This window comes from Oncorhynchus mykiss, chromosome 17 (genome assembly GCF_013265735.2).
Source record: "Oncorhynchus mykiss isolate Arlee chromosome 17, USDA_OmykA_1.1, whole genome shotgun sequence".
NCBI lineage: Eukaryota > Metazoa > Chordata > Actinopteri > Salmoniformes > Salmonidae > Oncorhynchus > Oncorhynchus mykiss.
Window position 1 is genome coordinate 59597436 of NC_048581.1, and position 18393 is coordinate 59615828.

The 18393-nt window shown below is 43.0% G+C and overlaps 13 non-coding genes and 2 pseudogenes across 13 annotated transcripts; all 15 read left to right on the forward strand.

Annotated features, from left to right (window-relative positions):
* The first annotated feature begins 469 nt into the window (after positions 1-469).
* LOC118940530 lies at positions 470-611 on the forward strand. The gene has a single exon (XR_005037126.1). It is a non-coding gene; the product is annotated as a U4 spliceosomal RNA (small nuclear RNA).
* A 1130-nt stretch (positions 612-1741) lies between these two features.
* On the forward strand, positions 1742-1883 carry LOC118940531. Its single transcript, XR_005037127.1, has one exon. It is a non-coding gene; the product is annotated as a U4 spliceosomal RNA (small nuclear RNA).
* Positions 1884-3013: 1130 nt separating this feature from the next.
* Positions 3014-3155, forward strand: LOC118940532. Its single transcript, XR_005037128.1, has one exon. It is a non-coding gene; the product is annotated as a U4 spliceosomal RNA (small nuclear RNA).
* A 1130-nt stretch (positions 3156-4285) lies between these two features.
* LOC118940525 lies at positions 4286-4427 on the forward strand. The gene has a single exon (XR_005037121.1). It is a non-coding gene; the product is annotated as a U4 spliceosomal RNA (small nuclear RNA).
* A 1130-nt stretch (positions 4428-5557) lies between these two features.
* On the forward strand, positions 5558-5699 carry LOC118940535. The gene has a single exon (XR_005037131.1). It is a non-coding gene; the product is annotated as a U4 spliceosomal RNA (small nuclear RNA).
* A 1130-nt stretch (positions 5700-6829) lies between these two features.
* Positions 6830-6971, forward strand: LOC118940536. Its single transcript, XR_005037132.1, has one exon. It is a non-coding gene; the product is annotated as a U4 spliceosomal RNA (small nuclear RNA).
* Positions 6972-8101: 1130 nt separating this feature from the next.
* Positions 8102-8243, forward strand: LOC118940548. Its single transcript, XR_005037143.1, has one exon. It is a non-coding gene; the product is annotated as a U4 spliceosomal RNA (small nuclear RNA).
* A 1130-nt stretch (positions 8244-9373) lies between these two features.
* LOC118940533 lies at positions 9374-9515 on the forward strand. The gene has a single exon (XR_005037129.1). It is a non-coding gene; the product is annotated as a U4 spliceosomal RNA (small nuclear RNA).
* A 1130-nt stretch (positions 9516-10645) lies between these two features.
* On the forward strand, positions 10646-10787 carry LOC118940534. The gene has a single exon (XR_005037130.1). It is a non-coding gene; the product is annotated as a U4 spliceosomal RNA (small nuclear RNA).
* A 1131-nt stretch (positions 10788-11918) lies between these two features.
* LOC118940526 lies at positions 11919-12060 on the forward strand. The gene has a single exon (XR_005037122.1). It is a non-coding gene; the product is annotated as a U4 spliceosomal RNA (small nuclear RNA).
* A 1122-nt stretch (positions 12061-13182) lies between these two features.
* Positions 13183-13324, forward strand: LOC118940553. The gene has a single exon (XR_005037148.1). It is a non-coding gene; the product is annotated as a U4 spliceosomal RNA (small nuclear RNA).
* Positions 13325-14454: 1130 nt separating this feature from the next.
* On the forward strand, positions 14455-14577 carry LOC118940558 (annotated as a pseudogene).
* Positions 14578-15512: 935 nt separating this feature from the next.
* LOC118940527 lies at positions 15513-15654 on the forward strand. Its single transcript, XR_005037123.1, has one exon. It is a non-coding gene; the product is annotated as a U4 spliceosomal RNA (small nuclear RNA).
* Positions 15655-16879: 1225 nt separating this feature from the next.
* Positions 16880-17021, forward strand: LOC118940550. Its single transcript, XR_005037145.1, has one exon. It is a non-coding gene; the product is annotated as a U4 spliceosomal RNA (small nuclear RNA).
* Positions 17022-18151: 1130 nt separating this feature from the next.
* Positions 18152-18274, forward strand: LOC118940561 (annotated as a pseudogene).
* The last annotated feature ends 119 nt before the right edge of the window (positions 18275-18393 follow it).

The following is an 18393-nucleotide window of genomic DNA, read 5'->3' on the forward strand; positions in this document are numbered from 1 at the left end:
TAACCCAAAACTTTACATTGGAACGACATGAAATATAGTCAGAAGTAGTCTTGGGGAGAATAGGTTTAGCAACAGGTGGTATTGGTCCACAATTCCAGTTTTGCCCCCACACTGCCTCTAATTCTTGCAAGAAGTAAGGTACCCTTAGCCACGTTATACACTTCCACTAGAGGCAGCGGTGGCAAGGTTGAGTTGAAAAGGTTTTGGGTTTGCGACCCATTGCAGCTGAGCCAGTGGTGCAGATTACCCAAAATGCTTTGCTCTCGATATTGTTTTTTTTACTACTGGAAAAAGGTAACATCTATTGAATAAGTACCCCACCTTGCCATGAATGACATGTCATCAAGAATCCACCAAAGTGGTAGGTAGGGGGCGAACTGCTAGACATTGCAATGTTAAAACACAATGTTACCGTTAAAGGAGAAGCTGTGCAAAACACTGTAAACAGTTTGAGTAGCTGTAATATATCATTATTTTGCAGAGGCGATATCATAGCCTATGAAGTCCATCTGAGGCGTGATTATTGCTGGTTGAAAACTTAACCCAATACCCCGCTTGGGATGACTTGAAATATAGTCAGCCTTGGCAATTTTTGATAGTCTCATGTGAGACTGCTATACATGTGAAAGAGAAGATAGTGACAAGACCAAACATGGGCTGCATCCAGCTCATTTATTATATAACCTTTTTGATGCTTCAGCTGACAGTTGAACATTATCTTGCAACTAGGTAGAAACAGAAAAAAGGTGTCAGTAGTATATGCTGTGTCAGAAGTAGGGTTCGGGAGAATGAACTCAGCAACAGCGGGTTTGGGCCCACAGTTTCAGCTTTGCCCCCACACTGCCTCGAATTGTTGCAAGTAGTATGTTACCCAAAGCCACTTGACCCACTTTGTCTTGCCTCCTCTAGAGGCAGCTATGGCAAGATTTACATGAAAAGGTTTTGGGTTCGTCCCCCATTGCAGCTGAGCCAGCGGTGCTGATTACCCAAAGTGCTTTGCTCTCGATATTGGTTTTGTCCAGGAAAAAAGGGAACATCTATTGAACAAGTACCCCACCTTGCCATTAATTACATGTAATCGAGAATCCACCAGTGTTAGGTAGGGGGCGAACTGCTAGACATACCAATGTAACAAAAAATAATACAGTTTGCCGAGAAGCTGTGCGAGATACTGCAAGCAGTTTGAATAGCAGATTTCTGATATTCTATCGCAGTGGCATTATCATAGCCTATGAGGTCCATCCGAGGAGTGGTTATTGTTGGGTGACAACTTAACCCAAAACTTTACATTGGAACGACATGAAATATAGTCAGAAGTAGTCTTGGGGAGAATAGGTTCAGCAACAGGTGGTATTGGTCCACAATTCCAGTTTTGCCCCCACACTGCCTCTAATTCTTGCAAGAAGTAAGGTACCCTTAGCCACGTTATACACTTCCACTAGAGGCAGCGGTGGCAAGGTTGAGTTGAAAAGGTTTTGGGTTTGCGACCCATTGCAGCTGAGCCAGTGGTGCAGATTACCCAAAATGCTTTGCTCTCGATATTGTTTTTTATACTACTGGAAAAAGGTAACATCTATTGAATAAGTACCCCACCTTGCCATGAATGACATGTCATCAAGAATCCACCAAAGTGGTAGGTAGGGGGCGAACTGCTAGACATTGCAATGTTAAAACACAATGTTACCGTTAAAGGAGAAGCTGTGCAAAACACTGTAAACAGTTTGAGTAGCTGTAATATATCATTCTTTCGCAGAGGCGATATCATAGCCTATGAAGTCCATCTGAGGCGTGATTATTGCTGGTTGAAAACTTAACCCAATACCCCGCTTGGGATGACTTGAAATATAGTCAGCCTTGGCAATTTTTGATAGTCTTATGTGAGACTGCTATACATGTGAAAGAGAAGATAGTGACAAGACCAAACATGGGCTGCATCCAACTCATTTATTCTATAACCTTTTTGATGCTTCAGCTGACAGTTGAACATTATCTTGCAACTAGGTAGAAACAGAAAAAAGGTGTCAGTAGTATATGCTGTGTCAGAAGTAGGGTTCGGGAGAATGAACTCAGCAACAGCGGGTTTAGGCCCACAATTTCAGTTTTGCCCCCACACTGCCTCGAATTGTTGCAAGTAGTATGTTACCCAAAGCCACTTGACCCACTTTGTCTTGCCTCCTCTAGAGGCAGCTATGGCAAGATTTACATGAAAACGTTTTGGGTTCGTCCCCCATTGCAGCTGAGCCAGTGGTGCTGATTACCCAAAGTGCTTTGCTCTCGATATTGGTTTTGTCCAGGAAAAAAGGGAACATCTATTGAACAAGTACCCCACCTTGCCATTAATTACATGTAATCGAGAATCCACCAGTGTTAGGTAGGGGGCGAACTGCTAGACATACCAATGTAACAAAAAATAATACAGTTTGCCGAGAAGCTGTGCGAGATACTGCAAGCAGTTTGAATAGCAGATTTCTGATATTCTATCGCAGTGGCATTATCATAGCCTATGAGGTCCATCCGAGGAGTGGTTATTGTTGGGTGACAACTTAACCCAAAACTTTACATTGGAACGACATGAAATATAGTCAGAAGTAGTCTTGGGGAGAATAGGTTCAGCAACAGGTGGTATTGGTCCACAATTCCAGTTTTGCCCCCACACTGCCTCTAATTCTTGCAAGAAGTAAGGTACCCTTAGCCACGTTATACACTTCCACTAGAGGCAGCGGTGGCAAGGTTGAGTTGAAAAGGTTTTGGGTTTGCGACCCATTGCAGCTGAGCCAGTGGTGCAGATTACCCAAAATGCTTTGCTCTCGATATTGTTTTTTATACTACTGGAAAAAGGTAACATCTATTGAATAAGTACCCCACCTTGCCATGAATGACATGTCATCAAGAATCCACCAAAGTGGTAGGTAGGGGGCGAACTGCTAGACATTGCAATGTTAAAACACAATGTTACCGTTAAAGGAGAAGCTGTGCAAAACACTGTAAACAGTTTGAGTAGCTGTAATATATCATTCTTTCGCAGAGGCGATATCATAGCCTATGAAGTCCATCTGAGGCGTGATTATTGCTGGTTGAAAACTTAACCCAATACCCCGCTTGGGATGACTTGAAATATAGTCAGCCTTGGCAATTTTTGATAGTCTTATGTGAGACTGCTATACATGTGAAAGAGAAGATAGTGACAAGACCAAACATGGGCTGCATCCAACTCATTTATTCTATAACCTTTTTGATGCTTCAGCTGACAGTTGAACATTATCTTGCAACTAGGTAGAAACAGAAAAAAGGTGTCAGTAGTATATGCTGTGTCAGAAGTAGGGTTCGGGAGAATGAACTCAGCAACAGCGGGTTTAGGCCCACAATTTCAGTTTTGCCCCCACACTGCCTCGAATTGTTGCAAGTAGTATGTTACCCAAAGCCACTTGACCCACTTTGTCTTGCCTCCTCTAGAGGCAGCTATGGCAAGATTTACATGAAAACGTTTTGGGTTCGTCCCCCATTGCAGCTGAGCCAGTGGTGCTGATTACCCAAAGTGCTTTGCTCTCGATATTGGTTTTGTCCAGGAAAAAAGGGAACATCTATTGAACAAGTACCCCACCTTGCCATTAATTACATGTAATCGAGAATCCACCAGTGTTAGGTAGGGGGCGAACTGCTAGACATACCAATGTAACAAAAAATAATACAGTTTGCCGAGAAGCTGTGCGAGATACTGCAAGCAGTTTGAATAGCAGATTTCTGATATTCTATCGCAGTGGCATTATCATAGCCTATGAGGTCCATCCGAGGAGTGGTTATTGTTGGGTGACAACTTAACCCAAAACTTTACATTGGAACGACATGAAATATAGTCAGAAGTAGTCTTGGGGAGAATAGGTTCAGCAACAGGTGGTATTGGTCCACAATTCCAGTTTTGCCCCCACACTGCCTCTAATTCTTGCAAGAAGTAAGGTACCCTTAGCCACGTTATACACTTCCACTAGAGGCAGCGGTGGCAAGGTTGAGTTGAAAAGGTTTTGGGTTTGCGACCCATTGCAGCTGAGCCAGTGGTGCAGATTACCCAAAATGCTTTGCTCTCGATATTGTTTTTTTTACTACTGGAAAAAGGTAACATCTGTTGAATAGGTAACCCACCTTGCCATGAATGACATGTCATCAAGAATCCACCAAAGTGGTAGGTAGGGGGCGAACTGCTAGACATTGCAATGTTAAAACACAATGTTACCGTTAAAGGAGAAGCTGTGCAAAACACTGTAAACAGTTTGAGTAGCTGTAATATATCATTCTTTCGCAGAGGCGATATCATAGCCTATGAAGTCCATCTGAGGCGTGATTATTGCTGGTTGAAAACTTAACCCAATACCCCGCTTGGGATGACTTGAAATATAGTCAGCCTTGGCAATTTTTGATAGTCTCATGTGAGACTGCTATACATGTGAAAGAGAAGATAGTGACAAGACCAAACTTGGGCTGCATCCAGCTCATTTATTATATAACCTTTTTGATGCTTCAGCTGACAGTTGAACATTATCTTGCAACTAGGTAGAAACAGAAAAAAGGTGTCAGTAGTATATGCTGTGTCAGAAGTAGGGTTCGGGAGAATGAACTCAGCAACAGCGGGTTTGGGCCCACAATTTCAGCTTTGCCCCCACACTACCTCGAATTGTTGCAAGTAGTATGTTACCCAAAGCCACTTGACCCACTTTGTCTTGCCTCCTCTAGAGGCAGCTATGGCAAGATTTACATGAAAAGGTTTTGGGTTCGTCCCCCATTGCAGCTGAGCCAGCGGTGCTGATTACCCAAAGTGCTTTGCTCTCGATATTGGTTTTGTCCAGGAAAAAAGGGAACATCTATTGAACAAGTACCCCACCTTGCCATTAATTACATGTAATCGAGAATCCACCAGTGTTAGGTAGGGGGCGAACTGCTAGACATACCAATGTAACAAAAAATAATACAGTTTGCCGAGAAGCTGTGCGAGATACTGCAAGCAGTTTGAATAGCAGATTTCTGATATTCTATCGCAGTGGCATTATCATAGCCTATGAGGTCCATCCGAGGAGTGGTTATTGTTGGGTGACAACTTAACCCAAAACTTTACATTGGAACGACATGAAATATAGTCAGAAGTAGTCTTGGGGAGAATAGGTTCAGCAACAGGTGGTATTGGTCCACAATTCCAGTTTTGCCCCCACACTGCCTCTAATTCTTGCAAGAAGTAAGGTACCCTTAGCCACGTTATACACTTCCACTAGAGGCAGCGGTGGCAAGGTTGAGTTGAAAAGGTTTTGGGTTTGCGACCCATTGCAGCTGAGCCAGTGGTGCAGATTACCCAAAATGCTTTGCTCTCGATATTGTTTTTTATACTACTGGAAAAAGGTAACATCTATTGAATAAGTACCCCACCTTGCCATGAATGACATGTCATCAAGAATCCACCAAAGTGGTAGGTAGGGGGCGAACTGCTAGACATTGCAATGTTAAAACACAATGTTACCGTTAAAGGAGAAGCTGTGCAAAACACTGTAAACAGTTTGAGTAGCTGTAATATATCATTTTTTCGCAGAGGCGATATCATAGCCTATGAAGTCCATCTGAGGCGTGATTATTGCTGGTTGAAAACTTAACCCAATACCCCGCTTGGGATGACTTGAAATATAGTCAGCCTTGGCAATTTTTGATAGTCTTATGTGAGACTGCTATACATGTGAAAGAGAAGATAGTGACAAGACCAAACATGGGCTGCATCCAACTCATTTATTCTATAACCTTTTTGATGCTTCAGCTGACAGTTGAACATTATCTTGCAACTAGGTAGAAACAGAAAAAAGGTGTCAGTAGTATATGCTGTGTCAGAAGTAGGGTTCGGGAGAATGAACTCAGCAACAGCGGGTTTAGGCCCACAATTTCAGTTTTGCCCCCACACTGCCTCGAATTGTTGCAAGTAGTATGTTACCCAAAGCCACTTGACCCACTTTGTCTTGCCTCCTCTAGAGGCAGCTATGGCAAGATTTACATGAAAACGTTTTGGGTTCGTCCCCCATTGCAGCTGAGCCAGTGGTGCTGATTACCCAAAGTGCTTTGCTCTCGATATTGGTTTTGTCCAGGAAAAAAGGGAACATCTATTGAACAAGTACCCCACCTTGCCATTAATTACATGTAATCGAGAATCCACCAGTGTTAGGTAGGGGGCGAACTGCTAGACATACCAATGTAACAAAAAATAATACAGTTTGCCGAGAAGCTGTGCGAGATACTGCAAGCAGTTTGAATAGCAGATTTCTGATATTCTATCGCAGTGGCATTATCATAGCCTATGAGGTCCATCCGAGGAGTGGTTATTGTTGGGTGACAACTTAACCCAAAACTTTACATTGGAACGACATGAAATATAGTCAGAAGTAGTCTTGGGGAGAATAGGTTCAGCAACAGGTGGTATTGGTCCACAATTCCAGTTTTGCCCCCACACTGCCTCTAATTCTTGCAAGAAGTAAGGTACCCTTAGCCACGTTATACACTTCCACTAGAGGCAGCGGTGGCAAGGTTGAGTTGAAAAGGTTTTGGGTTTGCGACCCATTGCAGCTGAGCCAGTGGTGCAGATTACCCAAAATGCTTTGCTCTCGATATTGTTTTTTATACTACTGGAAAAAGGTAACATCTATTGAATAAGTACCCCACCTTGCCATGAATGACATGTCATCAAGAATCCACCAAAGTGGTAGGTAGGGGGCGAACTGCTAGACATTGCAATGTTAAAACACAATGTTACCGTTAAAGGAGAAGCTGTGCAAAACACTGTAAACAGTTTGAGTAGCTGTAATATATCATTTTTTCGCAGAGGCGATATCATAGCCTATGAAGTCCATCTGAGGCGTGATTATTGCTGGTTGAAAACTTAACCCAATACCCCGCTTGGGATGACTTGAAATATAGTCAGCCTTGGCAATTTTTGATAGTCTTATGTGAGACTGCTATACATGTGAAAGAGAAGATAGTGACAAGACCAAACATGGGCTGCATCCAACTCATTTATTCTATAACCTTTTTGATGCTTCAGCTGACAGTTGAACATTATCTTGCAACTAGGTAGAAACAGAAAAAAGGTGTCAGTAGTATATGCTGTGTCAGAAGTAGGGTTCGGGAGAATGAACTCAGCAACAGCGGGTTTAGGCCCACAATTTCAGTTTTGCCCCCACACTGCCTCGAATTGTTGCAAGTAGTATGTTACCCAAAGCCACTTGACCCACTTTGTCTTGCCTCCTCTAGAGGCAGCTATGGCAAGATTTACATGAAAACGTTTTGGGTTCGTCCCCCATTGCAGCTGAGCCAGTGGTGCTGATTACCCAAAGTGCTTTGCTCTCGATATTGGTTTTGTCCAGGAAAAAAGGGAACATCTATTGAACAAGTACCCCACCTTGCCATTAATTACATGTAATCGAGAATCCACCAGTGTTAGGTAGGGGGCGAACTGCTAGACATACCAATGTAACAAAAAATAATACAGTTTGCCGAGAAGCTGTGCGAGATACTGCAAGCAGTTTGAATAGCAGATTTCTGATATTCTATCGCAGTGGCATTATCATAGCCTATGAGGTCCATCCGAGGAGTGGTTATTGTTGGGTGACAACTTAACCCAAAACTTTACATTGGAACGACATGAAATATAGTCAGAAGTAGTCTTGGGGAGAATAGGTTCAGCAACAGGTGGTATTGGTCCACAATTCCAGTTTTGCCCCCACACTGCCTCTAATTCTTGCAAGAAGTAAGGTACCCTTAGCCACGTTATACACTTCCACTAGAGGCAGCGGTGGCAAGGTTGAGTTGAAAAGGTTTTGGGTTTGCGACCCATTGCAGCTGAGCCAGTGGTGCAGATTACCCAAAATGCTTTGCTCTCGATATTGTTTTTTATACTACTGGAAAAAGGTAACATCTATTGAATAAGTACCCCACCTTGCCATGAATGACATGTCATCAAGAATCCACCAAAGTGGTAGGTAGGGGGCGAACTGCTAGACATTGCAATGTTAAAACACAATGTTACCGTTAAAGGAGAAGCTGTGCAAAACACTGTAAACAGTTTGAGTAGCTGTAATATGTTGTTCTTTCGCAGAGGCGATATCATAGCCTATGAAGTCCATCTGAGGCGTGATTATTGCTGGTTGAAAACTTAACCCAATACCCCGCTTGGGATGACTTGAAATATAGTCAGCCTTGGCAATTTTTGATAGTCTTATGTGAGACTGCTATACATGTGAAAGAGAAGGTAGTGACAAGACCAAACATGGGCTGCATCCAACTCATTTATTCTATAACCTTTTTGATGCTTCAGCTGACAGTTGAACATTATCTTGCAACTAGGTAGAAACAGAAAAAAGGTGTCAGTAGTATATGCTGTGTCAGAAGTAGGGTTCGGGAGAATGAACTCAGCAACAGCGGGTTTAGGCCCACAATTTCAGTTTTGCCCCCACACTGCCTCGAATTGTTGCAAGTAGTATGTTACCCAAAGCCACTTGACCCACTTTGTCTTGCCTCCTCTAGAGGCAGCTATGGCAAGATTTACATGAAAACGTTTTGGGTTCGTCCCCCATTGCAGCTGAGCCAGTGGTGCTGATTACCCAAAGTGCTTTGCTCTCGATATTGGTTTTGTCCAGGAAAAAAGGGAACATCTATTGAACAAGTACCCCACCTTGCCATTAATTACATGTAATCGAGAATCCACCAGTGTTAGGTAGGGGGCGAACTGCTAGACATACCAATGTAACAAAAAATAATACAGTTTGCCGAGAAGCTGTGCGAGATACTGCAAGCAGTTTGAATAGCAGATTTCTGATATTCTATCGCAGTGGCATTATCATAGCCTATGAGGTCCATCCGAGGAGTGGTTATTGTTGGGTGACAACTTAACCCAAAACTTTACATTGGAACGACATGAAATATAGTCAGAAGTAGTCTTGGGGAGAATAGGTTCAGCAACAGGTGGTATTGGTCCACAATTCCAGTTTTGCCCCCACACTGCCTCTAATTCTTGCAAGAAGTAAGGTACCCTTAGCCACGTTATACACTTCCACTAGAGGCAGCGGTGGCAAGGTTGAGTTGAAAAGGTTTTGGGTTTGCGACCCATTGCAGCTGAGCCAGTGGTGCAGATTACCCAAAATGCTTTGCTCTCGATATTGTTTTTTTTACTACTGGAAAAAGGTAACATCTATTGAATAAGTACCCCACCTTGCCATGAATGACATGTCATCAAGAATCCACCAAAGTGGTAGGTAGGGGGCGAACTGCTAGACATTGCAATGTTAAAACACAATGTTACCGTTAAAGGAGAAGCTGTGCAAAACACTGTAAACAGTTTGAGTAGCTGTAATATATCATTCTTTCGCAGAGGCGATATCATAGCCTATGAAGTCCATCTGAGGCGTGATTATTGCTGGTTGAAAACTTAACCCAATACCCCGCTTGGGATGACTTGAAATATAGTCAGCCTTGGCAATTTTTGATAGTCTTATGTGAGACTGCTATACATGTGAAAGAGAAGATAGTGACAAGACCAAACATGGGCTGCATCCAACTCATTTATTCTATAACCTTTTTGATGCTTCAGCTGACAGTTGAACATTATCTTGCAACTAGGTAGAAACAGAAAAAAGGTGTCAGTAGTATATGCTGTGTCAGAAGTAGGGTTCGGGAGAATGAACTCAGCAACAGCGGGTTTAGGCCCACAATTTCAGTTTTGCCCCCACACTGCCTCGAATTGTTGCAAGTAGTATGTTACCCAAAGCCACTTGACCCACTTTGTCTTGCCTCCTCTAGAGGCAGCTATGGCAAGATTTACATGAAAACGTTTTGGGTTCGTCCCCCATTGCAGCTGAGCCAGTGGTGCTGATTACCCAAAGTGCTTTGCTCTCGATATTGGTTTTGTCCAGGAAAAAAGGGAACATCTATTGAACAAGTACCCCACCTTGCCATTAATTACATGTAATCGAGAATCCACCAGTGTTAGGTAGGGGGCGAACTGCTAGACATACCAATGTAACAAAAAATAATACAGTTTGCCGAGAAGCTGTGCGAGATACTGCAAGCAGTTTGAATAGCAGATTTCTGATATTCTATCGCAGTGGCATTATCATAGCCTATGAGGTCCATCCGAGGAGTGGTTATTGTTGGGTGACAACTTAACCCAAAACTTTACATTGGAACGACATGAAATATAGTCAGAAGTAGTCTTGGGGAGAATAGGTTCAGCAACAGGTGGTATTGGTCCACAATTCCAGTTTTGCCCCCACACTGCCTCTAATTCTTGCAAGAAGTAAGGTACCCTTAGCCACGTTATACACTTCCACTAGAGGCAGCGGTGGCAAGGTTGAGTTGAAAAGGTTTTGGGTTTGCGACCCATTGCAGCTGAGCCAGTGGTGCAGATTACCCAAAATGCTTTGCTCTCGATATTGTTTTTTATACTACTGGAAAAAGGTAACATCTATTGAATAAGTACCCCACCTTGCCATGAATGACATGTCATCAAGAATCCACCAAAGTGGTAGGTAGGGGGCGAACTGCTAGACATTGCAATGTTAAAACACAATGTTACCGTTAAAGGAGAAGCTGTGCAAAACACTGTAAACAGTTTGAGTAGCTGTAATATATCATTCTTTCGCAGAGGCGATATCATAGCCTATGAAGTCCATCTGAGGCGTGATTATTGCTGGTTGAAAACTTAACCCAATACCCCGCTTGGGATGACTTGAAATATAGTCAGCCTTGGCAATTTTTGATAGTCTTATGTGAGACTGCTATACATGTGAAAGAGAAGATAGTGACAAGACCAAACATGGGCTGCATCCAACTCATTTATTCTATAACCTTTTTGATGCTTCAGCTGACAGTTGAACATTATCTTGCAACTAGGTAGAAACAGAAAAAAGGTGTCAGTAGTATATGCTGTGTCAGAAGTAGGGTTCGGGAGAATGAACTCAGCAACAGCGGGTTTAGGCCCACAATTTCAGTTTTGCCCCCACACTGCCTCGAATTGTTGCAAGTAGTATGTTACCCAAAGCCACTTGACCCACTTTGTCTTGCCTCCTCTAGAGGCAGCTATGGCAAGATTTACATGAAAACGTTTTGGGTTCGTCCCCCATTGCAGCTGAGCCAGTGGTGCTGATTACCCAAAGTGCTTTGCTCTCGATATTGGTTTTGTCCAGGAAAAAAGGGAACATCTATTGAACAAGTACCCCACCTTGCCATTAATTACATGTAATCGAGAATCCACCAGTGTTAGGTAGGGGGCGAACTGCTAGACATACCAATGTAACAAAAAATAATACAGTTTGCCGAGAAGCTGTGCGAGATACTGCAAGCAGTTTGAATAGCAGATTTCTGATATTCTATCGCAGTGGCATTATCATAGCCTATGAGGTCCATCCGAGGAGTGGTTATTGTTGGGTGACAACTTAACCCAAAACTTTACATTGGAACGACATGAAATATAGTCAGAAGTAGTCTTGGGGAGAATAGGTTCAGCAACAGGTGGTATTGGTCCACAATTCCAGTTTTGCCCCCACACTGCCTCTAATTCTTGCAAGAAGTAAGGTACCCTTAGCCACGTTATACACTTCCACTAGAGGCAGCGGTGGCAAGGATGAGTTGAAAAGGTTTTGGGTTTGCGACCCATTGCAGCTGAGCCAGTGGTGCAGATTACCCAAAATGCTTTGCTCTCGATATTGTTTTTTTTTACTACTGGAAAAAGGTAACATCTATTGAATAAGTACCCCACCTTGCCATGAATGACATGTCATCAAGAATCCACCAAAGTGGTAGGTAGGGGGCGAACTGCTAGACATTGCAATGTTAAAACACAATATTACTGTTAAAGGAGAAGCTGTGCAAAACACTGTAAACAGTTTGAGTAGCTGTAATATATCATTCTTTCGCAGAGGCGATATCATAGCCTATGAAGTCCATCTGAGGCGTGATTATTGCTGGTTGAAAACTTAACCCAATACCCCGCTTGGGATGACTTGAAATATAGTCAGCCTTGGCAATTTTTGATAGTCTCATGTGAGACTGCTATACATGTGAAAGAGAAGAAGACCAAACATGGGCTGCATCCAACTCATTTATTCTATAACCTTTTTGATGCTTCAGCTGACAGTTGAACATTATCTTGCAACTAGGTAGAAACAGAAAAAAGGTGTCAGTAGTATATGCTGTGTCAGAAGTAGGGTTCGGGAGAATGAACTCAGCAACAGCGGGTTTGGGCCCACAATTTCAGCTTTGCCCCCACACTGCCTCGAATTGTTGCAAGTAGTATGTTACCCAAAGCCACTTGACCCACTTTGTCTTGCCTCCTCTAGAGGCAGCTATGGCAAGATTTACATGAAAACGTTTTGGGTTCGTCCCCCATTGCAGCTGAGCCAGTGGTGCTGATTACTCAAAGTGCTTTGCTCTCGATATTGGTTTTGTCCAGGAAAAAAGGGAACATCTATTGAACAAGTACCCCACCTTGCCATTAATTACATGTAATCGAGAATCCACCAGTGTTAGGTAGGGGGCGAACTGCTAGACATACCAATGTAACAAAAAATAATACAGTTTGCCGAGAAGCTGTGCGAGATACTGCAAGCAGTTTGAATAGCAGATTTCTGATATTCTATCGCAGTGGCATTATCATAGCCTATGAGGTCCATCCGAGGAGTGGTTATTGTTGGGTGACAATTTAACCCAAAACTTTACATTGGAACGACATGAAATATAGTCAGAAGTAGTCTTGGGGAGAATAGGTTCAGCAACAGGTGGTATTGGTCCACAATTCCAGTTTTGCCCCCACACTGCCTCTAATTCTTGCAAGAAGTAAGGTACCCTTAGCCACGTTATACACTTCCACTAGAGGCAGCGGTGGCAAGGTTGAGTTGAAAAGGTTTTGGGTTTGCGACCCATTGCAGCTGAGCCAGTGGTGCAGATTACCCAAAATGCTTTGCTCTCGATATTGTTTTTTTTACTACTGGAAAAAGGTAACATCTATTGAATAAGTACCCCACCTTGCCATGAATGACATGTCATCAAGAATCCACCAAAGTGGTAGGTAGGGGGCGAACTGCTAGACATTGCAATGTTAAAACACAATATTACCGTTAAAGGAGAAGCTGTGCAAAACACTGTAAACAGTTTGAGTAGTTGTAATATATCGTTCTTTCACAGAGGCGATATCATAGCCTATGAAGTCAATCTGAGGCGTGATTATTGCTGGTTGAAAACTTAACCCAATACCCCGCTTGGGATGACTTGAAATATAGTCAGCCTTGGCAATTTTTGATAGTCTTATGTGAGACTGCTATACATGTGAAAGAGAAGATAGTGACAAGACCAAACATGGGCTGCATCCAACTCATTTATTCTATAACCTTTTTGATGCTTCAGCTGACAGTTGAACATTATCTTGCAACTAGGTAGAAACAGAAAAAAGGTGTCAGTAGTATATGCTGTGTCAGAAGTAGGGTTCGGGAGAATGAACTCAGCAACAGCGGGTTTAGGCCCACAATTTCAGTTTTGCCCCCACACTGCCTCGAATTGTTGCAAGTAGTATGTTACCCAAAGCCACTTGACCCACTTTGTCTTGCCTCCTCTAGAGGCAGCTATGGCAAGATTTACATGAAAACGTTTTGGGTTCGTCCCCCATTGCAGCTGAGCCAGTGGTGCTGATTACTCAAAGTGCTTTGCTCTCGATATTGGTTTTGTCCAGGAAAAAAGGGAACATCTATTGAACAAGTACCCCACCTTGCCATTAATTACATGTAATCGAGAATCCACCAGTGTTAGGTAGGGGGCGAACTGCTAGACATACCAATGTAACAAAAAATAATACAGTTTGCCGAGAAGCTGTGCGAGATACTGCAAGCAGTTTGAATAGCAGATTTCTGATATTCTATCGCAGTGGCATTATCATAGCCTATGAGGTCCATCCGAGGAGTGGTTATTGTTGGGTGACAACTTAACCCAAAACTTTACATTGGAACGACATGAAATATAGTCAGAAGTAGTCTTGGGGAGAATAGGTTCAGCAACAGGTGGTATTGGTCCACAATTCCAGTTTTGCCCCCACACTGCCTCTAATTCTTGCAAGAAGTAAGGTACCCTTAGCCACGTTATACACTTCCACTAGAGGCAGCGGTGGCAAGGATGAGTTGAAAAGGTTTTGGGTTTGCGACCCATTGCAGCTGAGCCAGTGGTGCAGATTACCCAAAATGCTTTGCTCTCGATATTGTTTTTTTTACTACTGGAAAAAGGTAACATCTATTGAATAAGTACCCCACCTTGCCATGAATGACATGTCATCAAGAATCCACCAAAGTGGTAGGTAGGGGGCGAACTGCTAGACATTGCAATGTTAAAACACAATATTACCGTTAAAGGAGAAGCTGTGCAAAACACTGTAAACAGTTTGAGTAGCTGTAATATATCATTCTTTCGCAGAGGCGATATCATAGCCTATGAAGTCCATCTGAGGTGTGATTATTGCTGGTTGAAAACTTAACCCAATACCCCGCTTGGGATGACTTGAAATATTGTCAGCCTTGGCAGCGGGTTTGGGCCCACAATTTCAGCTTTGCCCCCACACTGCCTCGAATTGTTGCAAGTAGTATGTTACCCAAAGCCACTTGACCCACTTTGTCTTGCCTCCTCTAGAGGCAGCTATGGCAAGATTTACATGAAAACGTTTTGGGTTCGTCCCCCATTGCAGCTGAGCCAGTGGTGCTGATTACCCAAAGTGCTTTGCTCTCGATATTGGTTTTGTCCAGGAAAAAAGGGAACATCTATTGAACAAGTACCCCACCTTGCCATTAATTACATGTAATCGAGAATCCACCAGTGTTAGGTAGGGGGCGAACTGCTAGACATACCAATGTAACAAAAAATAATACAGTTTGCCGAGAAGCTGTGCGAGATACTGCAAGCAGTTTGAATAGCAGATTTCTGATATTCTATCGCAGTGGCATTATCATAGCCTATGAGGTCCATCCGAGGAGTGGTTATTGTTGGGTGACAACTTAACCCAAAACTTTACATTGGAACGACATGAAATATAGTCAGAAGTAGTCTTGGGGAGAATAGGTTCAGCAACAGGTGGTATTGGTCCACAATTCCAGTTTTGCCCCCACACTGCCTCTAATTCTTGCAAGAAGTAAGGTACCCTTAGCCACGTTATACACTTCCACTAGAGGCAGCGGTGGCAAGGATGAGTTGAAAAGGTTTTGGGTTTGCGACCCATTGCAGCTGAGCCAGTGGTGCAGATTACCCAAAATGCTTTGCTCTCGATATTGTTTTTTTTTACTACTGGAAAAAGGTAACATCTATTGAATAAGTACCCCACCTTGCCATGAATGACATGTCATCAAGAATCCACCAAAGTGGTAGGTAGGGGGCGAACTGCTAGACATTGCAATGTTAAAACACAATATTACCGTTAAAGGAGAAGCTGTGCAAAACACTGTAAACAGTTTGAGTAGCTGTAATATATCATTCTTTCGCAGAGGCGATATCATAGCCTATGAAGTCCATCTGAGGCGTGATTATTGCTGGTTGAAAACTTAACCCAATACCCCGCTTGGGATGACTTGAAATATAGTCAGCCTTGGCAATTTTTGATAGTCTCATGTGAGACTGCTATACATGTGAAAGAGAAGAAGACCAAACATGGGCTGCATCCAACTCATTTATTCTATAACCTTTTTGATGCTTCAGCTGACAGTTGAACATTATCTTGCAACTAGGTAGAAACAGAAAAAAGGTGTCAGTAGTATATGCTGTGTCAGAAGTAGGGTTCGGGAGAATGAACTCAGCAACAGCAGGTTTGGGCCCACAATTTCAGCTTTGCCCCCACACTGCCTCGAATTGTTGCAAGTAGTATGTTACCCAAAGCCACTTGACCCACTTTGTCTTGCCTCCTCTAGAGGCAGCTATGGCAAGATTTACATGAAAACGTTTTGGGTTCGTCCCCCATTGCAGCTGAGCCAGTGGTGCTGATTACTCAAAGTGCTTTGCTCTCGATATTGGTTTTGTCCAGGAAAAAAGGGAACATCTATTGAACAAGTACCCCACCTTGCCATTAATTACATGTAATCGAGAATCCACCAGTGTTAGGTAGGGGGCGAACTGCTAGACATACCAATGTAACAAAAAATAATACAGTTTGCCGAGAAGCTGTGCGAGATACTGCAAGCAGTTTGAATAGCAGATTTCTGATATTCTATCGCAGTGGCATTATCATAGCCTATGAGGTCCATCCGAGGAGTGGTTATTGTTGGGTGACAATTTAACCCAAAACTTTACATTGGAACGACATGAAATATAGTCAGAAGTAGTCTTGGGGAGAATAGGTTCAGCAACAGGTGGTATTGGTCCACAATTCCAGTTTTGCCCCCACACTGCCTCTAATTCTTGCAAGAAGTAAGGTACCCTTAGCCACGTTATACACTTCCACTAGAGGCAGCGGTGGCAAGGTTGAGTTGAAAAGGTTTTGGGTTTGCGACCCATTGCAGCTGAGCCAGTGGTGCAGATTACCCAAAATGCTTTGCTCTCGATATTGTTTTTTTTACTACTGGAAAAAGGTAACATCTATTGAATAAGTACCCCACCTTGCAGCTGAGCCAGTGGTGCAGATTACCCAAAATGCTTTGCTCTCGATATTGTTTTTTTTACTACTGGAAAAAGGTAACATCTATTGAATAAGTACCCCACCTTGCCATGAATGACATGTCATCAAGAATTTACCAAAGTGGTAGGTAGGGGGCGAACTGCTAGACATTGCAATGTTAAAACACAATATTACCGTTAAAGGAGAAGCTGTGCAAAACACTGTAAACAGTTTGAGTAGCTGTAATATATCGTTCTTTCGCAGAGGCGATATCATAGCCTATGAAGTCAATCTGAGGTGTGATTATTGCTGGTTGAAAACTTAACCCAATACCCCGCTTGGGATGACTTGAAATATAGTCAGCCTTGGCAATTTTTGATAGTCTTATGTGAGACTGCTATACATGTGAAAGAGAAGATAGTGACAAGACCAAACATGGGCTGCATCCAACTCATTTATTCTATAACCTTTTTGATGCTTCAGCTGACAGTTGAACATTATCTTGCAACTAGGTAGAAACAGAAAAAAGGTGTCAGTAGTATATGCTGTGTCAGAAGTAGGGTTCGGGAGAATGAACTCAGCAACAGCGGGTTTAGGCCCACAATTTCAGTTTTGCCCCCACACTGCCTCGAATTGTTGCAAGTAGTATGTTACCCAAAGCCACTTGACCCACTTTGTCTTGCCTCCTCTAGAGGCAGCTATGGCAAGATTTACATGAAAACGTTTTGGGTTCGTCCCCCATTGCAGCTGAGCCAGTGGTGCTGATTACTCAAAGTGCTTTGCTCTCGATATTGGTTTTGTCCAGGAAAAAAGGGAACATCTATTGAACAAGTACCCCACCTTGCCATTAATTACATGTAATCGAGAATCCACCAGTGTTAGGTAGGGGGCGAACTGCTAGACATACCAATGTAACAAAAAATAATACAGTTTGCCGAGAAGCTGTGCGAGATACTGCAAGCAGTTTGAATAGCAGATTTCTGATATTCTATCGCAGTGGCATTATCATAGCCTATGAGGTCCATCCGAGGAGTGGTTATTGTTGGGTGACAACTTAACCCAAAACTTTACATTGGAACGACATGAAATATAGTCAGAAGTAGTCTTGGGGAGAATAGGTTCAGCAACAGGTGGTATTGGTCCACAATTCCAGTTTTGCCCCCACACTGCCTCTAATTCTTGCAAGAAGTAAGGTACCCTTAGCCACGTTATACACTTCCACTAGAGGCAGCGGTGGCAAGGATGAGTTGAAAAGGTTTTGGGTTTGCGACCCATTGCAGCTGAGCCAGTGGTGCAGATTACCCAAAATGCTTTGCTCTCGATATTGTTTTTTTTACTACTGGAAAAAGGTAACATCTATTGAATAAGTACCCCACCTTGCCATGAATGACATGTCATCAAGAATCCACCAAAGTGGTAGGTAGGGGGCGAACTGCTAGACATTGCAATGTTAAAACACAATATTACTGTTAAAGGAGAAGCTGTGCAAAACACTGTAAACAGTTTGAGTAGCTGTAATATATCATTCTTTCGCAGAGGCGATATCATAGCCTATGAAGTCCATCTGAGGTGTGATTATTGCTGGTTGAAAACTTAACCCAATACCCCGCTTGGGATGACTTGAAATATTGTCAGCCTTGGCAGCGGGTTTGGGCCCACAATTTCAGCTTTGCCCCCACACTGCCTCGAATTGTTGTAAGTAGTATGTTACCCAAAGCCACTTGACCCACTTTGTCTTGCCTCCTCTAGAGGCAGCTATGGCAAGA